Below are 14047 nucleotides of genomic sequence, written 5' to 3'. Positions count from 1 at the left end.
ATTTGAATGGGGAACTCCACCGAAACAAAGTATAAGTTTTCATTATGTGAATAACTTGGGAATCTTAGCTCAAACAGCTGCAAAACCTGTTTGCCCAGCACGGAGACCTTGAGTTCTATAATATAAGGCCATAAACATGTTTGTCTGAGTCTTCTATCAAAAGTTACAGCTATTTCTATGAAGTTGTACAAAAACGTTTTCTTTCGCCAAGACAGTGCGTTTCTCACTGTTACATGCATTTGAATGGGGAACTCCACCGAAACAAAGTATAGGTTTTCATTATGTGAATAACTTGGAAATCTTAGCTCAAACAGCTGCAAAACCTGTTTTCCCAGCACGGGAACCTTGAGTTCTATAAGATAAAGCCATGAACATGTTTGTCTGAGTCGTCTATCAAAAGTTACAGCTATTTATATGAAGTTGTACAAAAACGCTTTCTTTCGCCAAGACAGTGCGTTTCTCACTGTTACATGCATTTGAATGGGGAACTCCACCGAAACAAAGTATAGGTTTTCATTATGTGAATAACTTGGAAATCTTAGCTCAAACAGCTGCAAAACCTGTTTGCCCAGCACGGAGACCTTGAGTTCTATAAGATAAAGCCATAAACATGTGTATCCGAGTCTTCTATCAAAAGTTACAGCTATTTACAGTGGGGCAAAAAAGTATTTAGTCAGCCACCGATTGTGCAAGTTCCCCCACTTAAAATGATGACAGAGGTCAGTAATTTGCACCAGAGGTACACTTCAACTGTGAGAGACAGAATGTGAAAAGAAAAATCCATGAATCCACATGGTAGGATTTGTAAAGAATTTATTCGTAAATCAGGGTGGAAAATAAGTATTTGGTCACCTCAAACAAGGAAAATCTCTGGCTCTCACAGACCTGTAACGTCTTCTGTAAGAAGCTTTTCTGTCCCCCACTCGTTACCTGTATGAATGGCACCTGTTTGAACTCATCATCTGTATAAAAGACACCTGTCCACAGCCTCAAACAGTCAGACTCCAAACTCCGCCATGGCCAAGACCAAAGAGCTTTCGAAGGACACCAGGAAAAGTATTGTAGAGCTGCACCAGACTGGGAAGAGTGAATCTACAATAGGCAAGCAGCTTGGTGTGAAAAAATCAACTGTGGGAGCAATCATCAGAAAATGGAAGACATACAAGACCACTGATAATCTCCCTCGATCTGGGGCTCCACGCAAGATCTCATCCCGTGGGGTCAAAATGATCATGAGAACGGTGAGCAAAGATCCCAGAACCACACGGGGGGACCTGGTGAATGACCTGCAGAGAGCTGGGACCAAAGTAACAAAGGTCACCATCAGTAACACACTACAACGGCAGGGAATCAAATCCCGCAGTGCCAGACGTGTTCCGCTGCTGAAGCCAGTGCATGTCCAGGCCCGTCTGAAGTTTGCCAGAGAGCACATGGATGATACAGCAGAGGATTGGGAGAATGTCATGTGGTCAGATGAAACCAAAGTAGAACTTTTTGGTATAAACTCAACTCGTCGTGTTTGGAGGAAGAAGAATACTGAGTTGCATCCCAAGAACACCATACCTACTGTGAAGCATGGGGGTGGAAACATCATGCTATGGGGCTGTTTTTCTGCCAAGGGGACAGGACGACTGATCCGTGTTAAGGACAGAATGAATGGGGCCATGTATCGTGAGATTTTGAGCCAAAACCTCCTTCCATCAGTGAGAACTTTGAAGATGAAACGAGGCTGGGTCTTCCAACATGACAATGATCCAAAACACACCGCCCGGGCAACAAAGGAGTGGCTCCGTAAGAAGCATTTGAAAGTCCTGGAGTGGCCTAGCCAGTCTCCAGACCTCAACCCCATAGAAAATCTGTGGCGGGAGTTGAAAGTCCGTGTTGCTCGGCGACAGCCCCAAAACATCACTGCTCTCGAGAAGATCTGCATGGAGGAATGGGCCAAAATACCAGCTACTGTGTGTGCAAACCTGGTAAAGACCTATAGTAAACGTTTGACCTCTGTTATTGCCAACAAAGGTTATGTTACAAAGTATTGAGTTGTATTTTTGTTATTGACCAAATACTTATTTTCCACCCTGATTTACCAATAAATTCTTTACAAATCCTACCATGTGGATTCATGGATTTTTTTTTCACATTCTGTCTCTCACAGTTGAAGTGTACCTCTGGTGCAAATTACTGACCTCTGTCATCATTTTAGGTGGGGGAACGTGCACAATCGGGTTAGGTGTTAGAAAAGAATCAGGCCACCAGCAAGCTGGTAGCCTGAGGTGCACGGGCCATCGATGGGGCCGGGTGGTGATACCCCTGCCCTGTTTCAAAAAATTACCCATCTTGGGTGTATGCGCATTGTACATCATTGGGCCCTCGCGACGTTTCGGCATTTCTGTGCCTTCTTCAGGCTGGCCCAATGTGTGTTCTCTTGTGTCTGTTTGACTTCTGTCTTGTCTGTGCCTCTCTTGGCTTTTATACTCTTTCTTAGCTCCTCCCACTCTTGGGTTTCCAACTTGTGTTTCTTAAAAATTCTTACTTGTTTTTCTTTCTGTTTTTCTCTTTACGTGACTTTCTTGTCTTACTGTTTTTCTCTTTATGTGACTTCTTTGTCTTACTTGTTTTTCTTTCTGTTTTTTCTCTTTACGTGACTTCTTTGTCTTACTTGTTTTTCTTTCTGTTTTTCCTCTTTACGTGACTTTCTTGTCTTACTGTTTTTCTCTTTATGTGACTTCTTTGTCTTACTTGTTTTTCTTACTGTTTTTCTCTTTACGTGACTTCTTTGTCTTACTTGTTTTTCTTTCTGTTTTTTCTCTTTACGTGACTTTCTTGTCTTACTTACTGCTTTTCTTACTGTTTTTCTTTACGTGACTTTCTTGTCTTACTATACTTATGTTTTCCCTTACTTTTCATCTCTTTATCTTTGTTTCTTACTTTTCTTTCTCTGTTTGTTTTTTCGTGACTTTCTCTTTGTCTACTTTTCTTATTATTATTTTTCATGGCACCCCCTGCTGTTTTGACATCCCGTCCTTTGATCTTTATTCATATTTATGATTTTGGCACCCCCTTCCTTTTATGTCCTTTCCTTATTTCCTACTTGGTTTTTTACGTGACTTTGTTTCTTTCTCTTTGTGTTTTAGGGGACCCCCCTGGTTAGGGTTAGGGTCTTGGGTTTGGGCAGGGGCATCCCCAACCCCACGAGGCACTGGCTGGTTAGGTGTTAGAAAAGAATCAGGCCACCAGCAAGCTGGTAGCCTGAGGTGCACGGGCCATCGATGGGGCCGGGTGGTGATACCCCTGCCCTGTTTCAAAAAATTACCCATCTTGGGTGTATGCGCATTGTACATCATTGGGCCCTCGCGACGTTTCGGCATTTCTGTGCCTTCTTCAGGCTGGCCCAATGTGTGTTCTCTTGTGTCTGTTTGACTTCTGTCTTGTCTGTGCCTCTCTTGGCTTTTATACTCTTTCTTAGCTCCTCCCACTCTTGGGTTTCCAACTTGTGTTTCTTAAAAATTCTTACTTGTTTTTCTTTCTGTTTTTCTCTTTACGTGACTTTCTTGTCTTACTGTTTTTCTCTTTATGTGACTTCTTTGTCTTACTTGTTTTTCTTTCTGTTTTTTCTCTTTACGTGACTTCTTTGTCTTACTTGTTTTTCTTTCTGTTTTTCCTCTTTACGTGACTTTCTTGTCTTACTGTTTTTCTCTTTATGTGACTTCTTTGTCTTACTTGTTTTTCTTACTGTTTTTCTCTTTACGTGACTTCTTTGTCTTACTTGTTTTTCTTTCTGTTTTTTCTCTTTACGTGACTTTCTTGTCTTACTTACTGCTTTTCTTACTGTTTTTCTTTACGTGACTTTCTTGTCTTACTATACTTATGTTTTCCCTTACTTTTCATCTCTTTATCTTTGTTTCTTACTTTTCTTTCTCTGTTTGTTTTTTCGTGACTTTCTCTTTGTCTACTTTTCTTATTATTATTTTTCATGGCACCCCCTGCTGTTTTGACATCCCGTCCTTTGATCTTTATTCATATTTATGATTTTGGCACCCCCTTCCTTTTATGTCCTTTCCTTATTTCCTACTTGGTTTTTTACGTGACTTTGTTTCTTTCTCTTTGTGTTTTAGGGGACCCCCCTGGTTAGGGTTAGGGTCTTGGGTTTGGGCAGGGGCATCCCCAACCCCACGAGGCACTGGCTGGTTAGGTGTTAGAAAAGAATCAGGCCACCAGCAAGCTGGTAGCCTGAGGTGCACGGGCCATCGATGGGGCCGGGTGGTGATACCCCTGCCCTGTTTCAAAAAATTACCCATCTTGGGTGTATGCGCATTGTACATCATTGGGCCCTCGCGACGTTTCGGCATTTCTGTGCCTTCTTCAGGCTGGCCCAATGTGTGTTCTCTTGTGTCTGTTTGACTTCTGTCTTGTCTGTGCCTCTCTTGGCTTTTATACTCTTTCTTAGCTCCTCCCACTCTTGGGTTTCCAACTTGTGTTTCTTAAAAATTCTTACTTGTTTTTCTTTCTGTTTTTCTCTTTACGTGACTTTCTTGTCTTACTGTTTTTCTCTTTATGTGACTTCTTTGTCTTACTTGTTTTTCTTTCTGTTTTTTCTCTTTACGTGACTTCTTTGTCTTACTTGTTTTTCTTTCTGTTTTTCCTCTTTACGTGACTTTCTTGTCTTACTGTTTTTCTCTTTATGTGACTTCTTTGTCTTACTTGTTTTTCTTACTGTTTTTCTCTTTACGTGACTTCTTTGTCTTACTTGTTTTTCTTTCTGTTTTTTCTCTTTACGTGACTTTCTTGTCTTACTTACTGCTTTTCTTACTGTTTTTCTTTACGTGACTTTCTTGTCTTACTATACTTATGTTTTCCCTTACTTTTCATCTCTTTATCTTTGTTTCTTACTTTTCTTTCTCTGTTTGTTTTTTCGTGACTTTCTCTTTGTCTACTTTTCTTATTATTATTTTTCATGGCACCCCCTGCTGTTTTGACATCCCGTCCTTTGATCTTTATTCATATTTATGATTTTGGCACCCCCTTCCTTTTATGTCCTTTCCTTATTTCCTACTTGGTTTTTTACGTGACTTTGTTTCTTTCTCTTTGTGTTTTAGGGGACCCCCCTGGTTAGGGTTAGGGTCTTGGGTTTGGGCAGGGGCATCCCCAACCCCACGAGGCACTGGCTGGTTAGGTGTTAGAAAAGAATCAGGCCACCAGCAAGCTGGTAGCCTGAGGTGCACGGGCCATCGATGGGGCCGGGTGGTGATACCCCTGCCCTGTTTCAAAAAATTACCCATCTTGGGTGTATGCGCATTGTACATCATTGGGCCCTCGCGACGTTTCGGCATTTCTGTGCCTTCTTCAGGCTGGCCCAATGTGTGTTCTCTTGTGTCTGTTTGACTTCTGTCTTGTCTGTGCCTCTCTTGGCTTTTATACTCTTTCTTAGCTCCTCCCACTCTTGGGTTTCCAACTTGTGTTTCTTAAAAATTCTTACTTGTTTTTCTTTCTGTTTTTCTCTTTACGTGACTTTCTTGTCTTACTGTTTTTCTCTTTATGTGACTTCTTTGTCTTACTTGTTTTTCTTTCTGTTTTTTCTCTTTACGTGACTTCTTTGTCTTACTTGTTTTTCTTTCTGTTTTTCCTCTTTACGTGACTTTCTTGTCTTACTGTTTTTCTCTTTATGTGACTTCTTTGTCTTACTTGTTTTTCTTACTGTTTTTCTCTTTACGTGACTTCTTTGTCTTACTTGTTTTTCTTTCTGTTTTTTCTCTTTACGTGACTTTCTTGTCTTACTTACTGCTTTTCTTACTGTTTTTCTTTACGTGACTTTCTTGTCTTACTATACTTATGTTTTCCCTTACTTTTCATCTCTTTATCTTTGTTTCTTACTTTTCTTTCTCTGTTTGTTTTTTCGTGACTTTCTCTTTGTCTACTTTTCTTATTATTATTTTTCATGGCACCCCCTGCTGTTTTGACATCCCGTCCTTTGATCTTTATTCATATTTATGATTTTGGCACCCCCTTCCTTTTATGTCCTTTCCTTATTTCCTACTTGGTTTTTTACGTGACTTTGTTTCTTTCTCTTTGTGTTTTAGGGGACCCCCCTGGTTAGGGTTAGGGTCTTGGGTTTGGGCAGGGGCATCCCCAACCCCACGAGGCACTGGCTGGTTAGGTGTTAGAAAAGAATCAGGCCACCAGCAAGCTGGTAGCCTGAGGTGCACGGGCCATCGATGGGGCCGGGTGGTGATACCCCTGCCCTGTTTCAAAAAATTACCCATCTTGGGTGTATGCGCATTGTACATCATTGGGCCCTCGCGACGTTTCGGCATTTCTGTGCCTTCTTCAGGCTGGCCCAATGTGTGTTCTCTTGTGTCTGTTTGACTTCTGTCTTGTCTGTGCCTCTTGAAGAAAATATAATCTGAATCAAACATTATTCAGCTTTAAATATTGTTCAGCTTTAAAGTTACTGTGCAACTGTGTAATAAAAATGTGTGCTCACGACTTTGGCCTTGAGAGCGATAAGAAGCGAAGAGACTAGAACACCCAAGGCCGCTTTCCTTTTATGGAGTTGTTTTTCTGCTAATGCAGCACTTGCCTCACAACCCCCTCCTGTAAGTTTTAGAGAATATATACCCATCCTCACAGCAAATATTTGGAATCTCTTGATGTGAGCTGTTTTGAGAGCTTGTCTCTGTATCAATAAAAGTTCACTGATTCCCCATCTGCAGCAGGTGTCCGGTTGTCTTCATTCTCCGCCAGCCTGGTTAAGTCAATTCCTCCTTAACATCTAAAAGAACCTATTTAATGAAGGAAGACGGGTTCACTTTGTGTTTAATATTATTCTATTGCTGTTGTTGTTTTTTTATATCCTTCAATTGGCGTCACGAACAGGATCCGCTCCAGGTCAAACTGGAACGGGAGGGAGGACATCGGCCGTGGTCTGAGTGAACGGAGTTTGGACAAAAGCTGTGTACACACAAAAAACAAGGTAAGCAGACCTTTTATTTCTGCTATATTGAACATTATAAAAATACTTAGTGTCCAAACTCCTAGTAATTCATAACCAAAATTGTCTGGCTTACTTAAGGCTTGTTGAGAATCAGACAAGTGAATAAGAGATAAGTGAATAAGAAATAAGTGAATAAGTGAATAAAGATAAGAGTGAACTGAGGTCTGACCACGGTTGCAGCCGACGGGTTTGCTCTCCGGTGTCGGATACATACCTCAGCAGGTCTGGGACCTTGAAAGGGTTTATTAGTAACGCCTTTCTAAACAAATTAAAAGGTTAAAGGCCTTGAGAATATTTTTTAGTAATATTCTCTAAACTACAGAAGGGTTAGGAAGGCCCAGAGGACTTTATTAGAAAAGATCCTCTAAAACTTAAAAAAGAGAAGTACTGGTTGGAGTCCATAGGAGGGGTCCCTTTGATCAATAGGAGAAAACGGATCTCTTCTTAAAACCCCGATGATTTTAGTGTTTTAAATGTTTTGATGTTCTGTTTGATATTGGACACACATAAATACACGCTGAATGCTTGCTGTGGAACACTGGGCAGGACAGTTTGGTTCTCCGTTGTTCACAGATTACACAATTAAAGGAACTAGGTTCCTCTTTTGGTTAAAATAATACACCACACATAGAATTTTTTTACACATTTATTACATACATAAGGAGGGTAATGAGTGACTGCAGGTAATGTATGAAGTGTGAATGAGACGTGTGAACAAGGTGACAACCAACTAGCACCCCTATCAGGAAGCTCTAGGCAAGGTTACCCGCCAGACTCCGGTTTGGTAGAAGCTTGGTAACACCTGAAGGGATATTTCAGTGCTGACTCACCTTTAAAGCAGCGCCCCAGCTGATTAGTGCCTAACAGAGGCAGAAACCCAGCTGGCCCAAATTCTCCTTTAAAAGCAATAAAAGAACACTCCTCCATTGACAGTAAAATGGATGGAGAATTAGATCGAGAAACTAATGATGATGGTTGGGGTCCCGGTGTTATTCTTAGCACATTGGGAGGGCGTTCCCGAGGTATGTATTGATCAGCAAGGCTAGGCCTGGGCTATAGGTGCTTTTAAATTAGTCAAAAAGTTAGGGGTAACCTCTTCTGGCATATGTCTATGCGGGCCCGTGTGTAAATAGAACATAAATTACCGGTGTGTGTAAATAAAGTGTAAAATAGTGGTATAAACTGTCTGTTGAATTTCTCCTGAGTGTTGAAAAAAAGGAAAAACTCTTTTCTGCTCTCTCTGAGAGAGGGGCTGTGTGTGTGAGACAGGAAGTGTGCATGCCCATAGAAGGAAAGAGATGAGGTAAACTCTGTGCAGATAGACCGAAGTAAAAAAAAAAAAAAAAGGAAAAGGGTCTCTCTCTCTCTGTCTCTGTGAGAGAAAAAGGTGGGGGCCGAGTGAGCCCGCGGGGCCGAGCGGGTCCGCGGGAGCGAGCGTGTATGCTGTATGAGGAAGAAGGGAGTGAGAGGGAGCGAGTGGAAAGAGTAATCGAGTATTTGGTGATTTTTTTATTATTTCAGAGGCACTGGGTAAGAGTTTTGACTTTAGCTGTGAGAGTTGTGAAAAGAGCAGGTTTTTCTTTTGTTGTAGACTGTGAGTAATCGGTGTTTTTCTGCCTATTGTGCTGCGTGGAAGACACAGAAGTGTAGAAATGTTTGTGGTTTATCTTTGTTTGACGTTTTATATAGAGTTGGTTGATTCAGGGTGATTTCTCCCGTTTAAGGGAGGAGTTGCATTGTGGTTATGTTAAAGCTTTGCTGTAGGGGTATGTGTGTGATTTTGTGCTGGCTTCGCATGTTTAAATGGATGCATAGAAGTTTGTCAGTGAGAAATTGTTATGGTGGGGTTTTAAAGTTAGTAAAGAGTCAAACAACGCCCGCTGTTTTAAAAAGGCCCAAAACATCATAAAAGACACCTCACATCCTGGCCACTCCCTGTTCGAACTGTTGCCCTAAGGCAGACGGTACAGGGCAATCAGAGCAAGGACTAATAGACTCAAACACAGCTGTTATCCAACTGCAATAACACATCTGAATACTACAAAAATGTCCACCATGCCACTCTTGTGTTAATCTATGCACGGTCTGAAGCATGACGGTGGGAATACTTAGTATTTTAAGTATTCTATCTATTTTATTGATTGAATTTTATTGTTTTTTTATATTTGATATTACTAGGGATGATGCAATGATCGGGGACCATTCTTAATGTCGTCGGTCTCATGACAATGACAATAAAGTTTTTGATTTTGATTCTGATTCTGAAATACACCCTCCTCAAGAGTTCAATGATTTAGGCAGTTATGTTTATACAAATACTAAATGTATGTTTAGTGTCTTCATACAGGTGTTTTTTCTTAACCTGGAAGCCTGAGTACGGCAGCAGAAGACAGGCCAAGCTTTGGCTAAAATTCACGGCTGGACACCAGAGTTGTCCTCACCCCTCCCGGTAAAACAAAAAAGAGAGAATGTAGTTTGAGGCGGGTTTTTCTCGCTGAACTGCTCTGGGTGCTGTGTCCCTGAATCTCACCAGTGTTAACCTCTGGCGGAAGACATGGAGAAAAGGAAAAGATGTTCCTGGTAAATCACTGAAACAAATAAAACCACACACAACCAGAGAAAGATATGAGAAGGGTGAGGAACAGACACATGTGCGTGTTAGAGACATGCCTCGTTTGAGAAAAAGTTAAAGTAACCCATATACAGACGCACCCATACATGCAATGAAGAAACAGCTTACATACATGTGCACGTACATGCAAGGTTAAAGTAGCGACACTTAACATACACCTGTTTTTAAATGATATAGTTTATACATTACTGACAATTAAACGCTTTGGGTTGCAGGACAACAACGTAACGTCAAAAGACAAAGACACTGGTCTGAGGATTAAGTGAGGACACGACAAATTTAGTGGTTAAAAGGGTCGACTTGGGACATGTTTTTGTTGATTGTTTAAGACAAATGACTACTGAATGATAGGAAATTCCTTTTTAGGTTTCTAAACAGGATCTTAAGAATTTTAACACGTACCTGTGTTGTCCTGTCAACTTGAGGGGTTATGAGTTGATTATATGGTGAAAAAAAAAAAAAAAAAAACAAAAACAAAAAAGGGGGGAGACGAGATCTCTTGTTTCTCCCCTCTCGGGATAACACAGCCAACACAGCACAGCCAACACAACATCATTTTCCTGTTCGCCTGTTTTGTTTTGTTTTTGTTTTTTCTGAGAGCCGAAGCTGACCTGGACTCCTACCCTCCCCTCTACCATCGTTGCCCTCTCCGCGACCATCTTTGACCCTTTGACCCCTGAAGGCCACAGCAGCTGGACTCACAACAACAACTTGAGGATGTCAACAGTGCTGCAAAAGAGTGATCTCATGCAGCAGAGACGGAGAGCACTAAACCTAAAGCCCGTTTCACTACACGGGGGAAATTCCCAGGCTGCGTCAGCTGACAGAGCTGTGACGAGACGCGCATTAAGCCCGGAGGAAAAGGGACGGTGAGCAGAAGGATGCTGACCTCTGAGAAGAGCCGAACAGCAGAGCTGCAGAAGGCCGTGGAGCAAAGTAAGGACAACATAAACAGACCCAAAGAGGAGGGGAGGACCCTAGGCCATGCGTCAGGCCGCTGGTTTACCTAAACTACAGAACAGGAAGGTGATGAACACAAACATATACCAACACACGAACACACACTTCTGCATGCGCCTACTTAGAATGAAGGGAAACACACACATGAACACTTATGCACTTGTTGAGGGAGTAAAAACTGATACATACCCATGCACTAAAATCAAAATGTTGATTTAATTTACTAAGAAGTGACACACAATGCTCCAGCTGCTGCAATGAAGAATGCTTTACTGACAAAGGCTCAATGCTGCACACAACAAAGTCAAATACAGAATTTGCTATAATAATAAGCCCAGAGGGCATTTGTGTGGTCTGGGGAGCAGAGTCCGGAGCGGTTTGGTTATGAAAATGATGCCCGTGCAAGATATCTGGGGCTTAAGGCCTCGACTTAATTGTTTACTCTACACTAAAAAGAAAAGAAAACACTCTGAGCAGTGGTGCAGAGTGAAAACGAGGAATTAACAGTGTGAGTTTTATTTCAGAGCGCCACGTCATTGTGATGGAGATTTAATAAAGGAGGAACACACGGACAAAGAAGAAGAGAAGGGGGGGCAGCCCTTGAACGCGATTGCCTGAGGCATTAAAGTTCTGTACTAAATTCTGGTTTCCAGTGTGAGAAAAGTCACGCAGTGCCAGTAGTAGAGCTAGGTTGAGTGATGATTCTAAATTACTGTAAGTAAATCATCGTACACCGTTCAAGTTTCATGAAAACGGGGATCTAGACTTTGTTGAACCCTAGGCAATTTGAACAGGTAAAAGTCGAGTGACCAAGTAGCAGTTGAATAAAAGTCATTGAATAAGTGTTGAAATAAACTGGCAGAATTAAGAGAATTAAAACATTTCAAGAGCTCAACTTACTTAATGGTTCAATTTTGTTTCACGAACGCAAAACATATAGGTTTATGAATATGAAAAGGTTGAGGTGGTGTTGATTTGACTCTGTGTAGGTTTAGGTTGGTATTTTTATTGATGGGAAGAATATTCAGTGACAAGTCCTAAGACCCGGGCGTCTGCATTTTGTTTTTGTTATTTTTCATTTTATTTTGTTTTATGTTTACTGATTTTTGTTTGTGAATCTTTTCTTTAAGCAGATCTGCACATCGGAAATTACAAGCATTACACGTCGGCGAGAAAATTGTTGTAAGTGAGTTTCTCCGCATTGAAATGGGTTCTGGAGGAAACACTTGTGGGGACAATTAGAAACGAGAGTCCCTGTTTAAAAAAGGATTCAGCGAGGTAATCCAAACTCAAGTTCTTGTTTCTTTTTGAGATGACGTCATTTTGCTGAGTGTGGAAACTAGATGCGACGACAGGTTTCACTATCAGCAAAGAACGGATGAATGGATGAAAGACTGGGAATAAAAACAAACGGACTGACTGGTAAGAGATGACAAGACTTGACCATGACTCAAGGTTAACCACCTCCACCTAGATAGGATAAAAGGGTGGATGAATTTATGTGGGTTTCTTTTACAGGAGTAGAAGGATGACAAAATATTCGAGGATGAGTGAACCTGTAAATGCCATTTTTGTGTCTTGTGTTGCTTACAGAGGTAACTGCGCAGCGTTACCATTTACATTTTCTTCCCTACAGGGTTACAGTTTTAATGTTTTTCTATTACAGGATTTCTGGGCGGATGTGTGAAGAAACGGTGTTTATGGGTTAGGAGTTGGGGATGCTATTACACTGTATTCTGGTGAGAGTGTTGGGGGAGACACACCCTGTCTTGAAAACTGTGATTCTTTTACAGGAAATGTTTTATAGCACCTATGGAATGAGGATGTCTGACTACGGTCAATGTGCTGCTAATGTTTGCTTTGCTTTGGTGAGAGGGGTGCAGTAGAAAACAGACAAGTGACATGACAACAAGTAATAATAACAGATAACAAATTTGGGGACAGTTTGACCTAGAGCCCACTAACTGGCCATTAGGGGCTCTCTCTCTCATTGCCCAAAGGGTGAATAAAGCAAATTGTGGCAATAATAGTGATTTAATGATTGGAGAAACCTGAACATGATACTTGTCTGTTGAGCTGAATCGTTTATTACTCTTATGATTTTCCGGTGGGACTATGAAGATTTTTTGGTACAGCTTGCAGGTTGTTGCTCTTTAACTCCTAGAACACGCCCTTGGCGAGGTGGGGGGAACTGGACCACCTTTCTGTGCCCCATCATCCTCTATTAGACGACATCCAAGCTAAGTAAACATGTCTTGGCCCTTTCCCCCTGAAATGACAGGCAGGCAAAGATGTTGCGTCTTTGTTTGCTTCCTGGCCCTGGGTCTCATTCCCATTGGCATAATCCTGATCTGTGAAGGGCCCTCGACACTTCTGACACCTTAAAGTTCAAAAGCTTCGCCCCCTTCTGACAGTCCCAATCTGACAAATGTAGCCCCTAGGGTCTTGCCCACCACTTCCTCTCCAGTTTTACCATATTCACTTTTGAATGTCCTTAGCAGTTACCGTTCTGAGTTTATTTTACGGTTGATTTATTCTTTCACATTTTCACGTTTATATCTCTCATTATTATAGTATACTCTGTACTCTCCACATTTTTATCATTACTTATGTTTTTTGGTTGCTAGGTTACAGCAACTGTTAATTTTGTGTCACTACCCTGGTTGCACTAACTCGTTGTATCCGTGTGTGCAGGACAGCTGTTACTGCTTTCATCGGGAACCGAGACTGCTTGCAGCCGACCCCTGGGCAGGGTGGTGCCTGGACTCTTTTCTCCTCATCTGCAATGACAGATAAAGACAAATGAAAAGACCCGAGGAGTTTTTCGAGCCAGGCTTCGACACGTCTCTGTGTTCCTTTGAATGTTACTTATTTTTGTGTGTTGACCCATTTAAGATGGGTCAAAAGGGGGATTTGAAGAAAATATAATCTGAATCAAACATTATTCAGCTTTAAATATTGTTCAGCTTTAAAGTTACTGTGCAACTGTGTAATAAAAATGTGTGCTCACGACTTTGGCCTTGAGAGCGATAAGAAGCGAAGAGACTAGAACACCCAAGGCCGCTTTCCTTTTATGGAGTTGTTTTTCTGCTAATGCAGCACTTGCCTCACAACCCCCTCCTGTAAGTTTTAGAGAATATATACCCATCCTCACAGCAAATATTTGGAATCTCTTGATGTGAGCTGTTTTGAGAGCTTGTCTCTGTATCAATAAAAGTTCACTGATTCCCCATCTGCAGCAGGTGTCCGGTTGTCTTCATTCTCCGCCAGCCTGGTTAAGTCAATTCCTCCTTAACATCTAAAAGAACCTATTTAATGAAGGAAGACGGGTTCACTTTGTGTTTAATATTATTCTATTGCTGTTGTTGTTTTTTTATATCCTTCACTCTCTTGGCTTTTATACTCTTTCTTAGCTCCTCCCACTCTTGGGTTTCCAACTTGTGTTTCTTAAAAATTCTTACTTG

At 41.4% G+C, this 14047-nt stretch overlaps 1 long non-coding RNA gene across 1 annotated transcript; it reads left to right on the top strand.

Moving 5' to 3' along the window:
* The first annotated feature begins 2235 nt into the window (after positions 1-2235).
* LOC147300779 (uncharacterized) lies at positions 2236-13821 on the top strand. Its single transcript, XR_015127205.1, has 2 exons — positions 2236-6745; positions 6874-13821. It is a non-coding gene; the product is annotated as an uncharacterized LOC147300779 (long non-coding RNA).
* The last annotated feature ends 226 nt before the right edge of the window (positions 13822-14047 follow it).

The sequence above is a fragment of the Aulonocara sp. 'chitande type north' Nkhata Bay genome, linkage group LG23 (genome assembly GCF_057382095.1).
Source record: "Aulonocara sp. 'chitande type north' Nkhata Bay isolate Kocher_YH1m ecotype deep benthic linkage group LG23, A_spYH_male_GT1.1, whole genome shotgun sequence".
NCBI lineage: Eukaryota > Metazoa > Chordata > Actinopteri > Cichliformes > Cichlidae > Aulonocara > Aulonocara sp. 'chitande type north' Nkhata Bay.
Note: the sequence above shows the minus strand (reverse complement) of the source record. Positions and strands in the feature narration are given on the sequence as shown.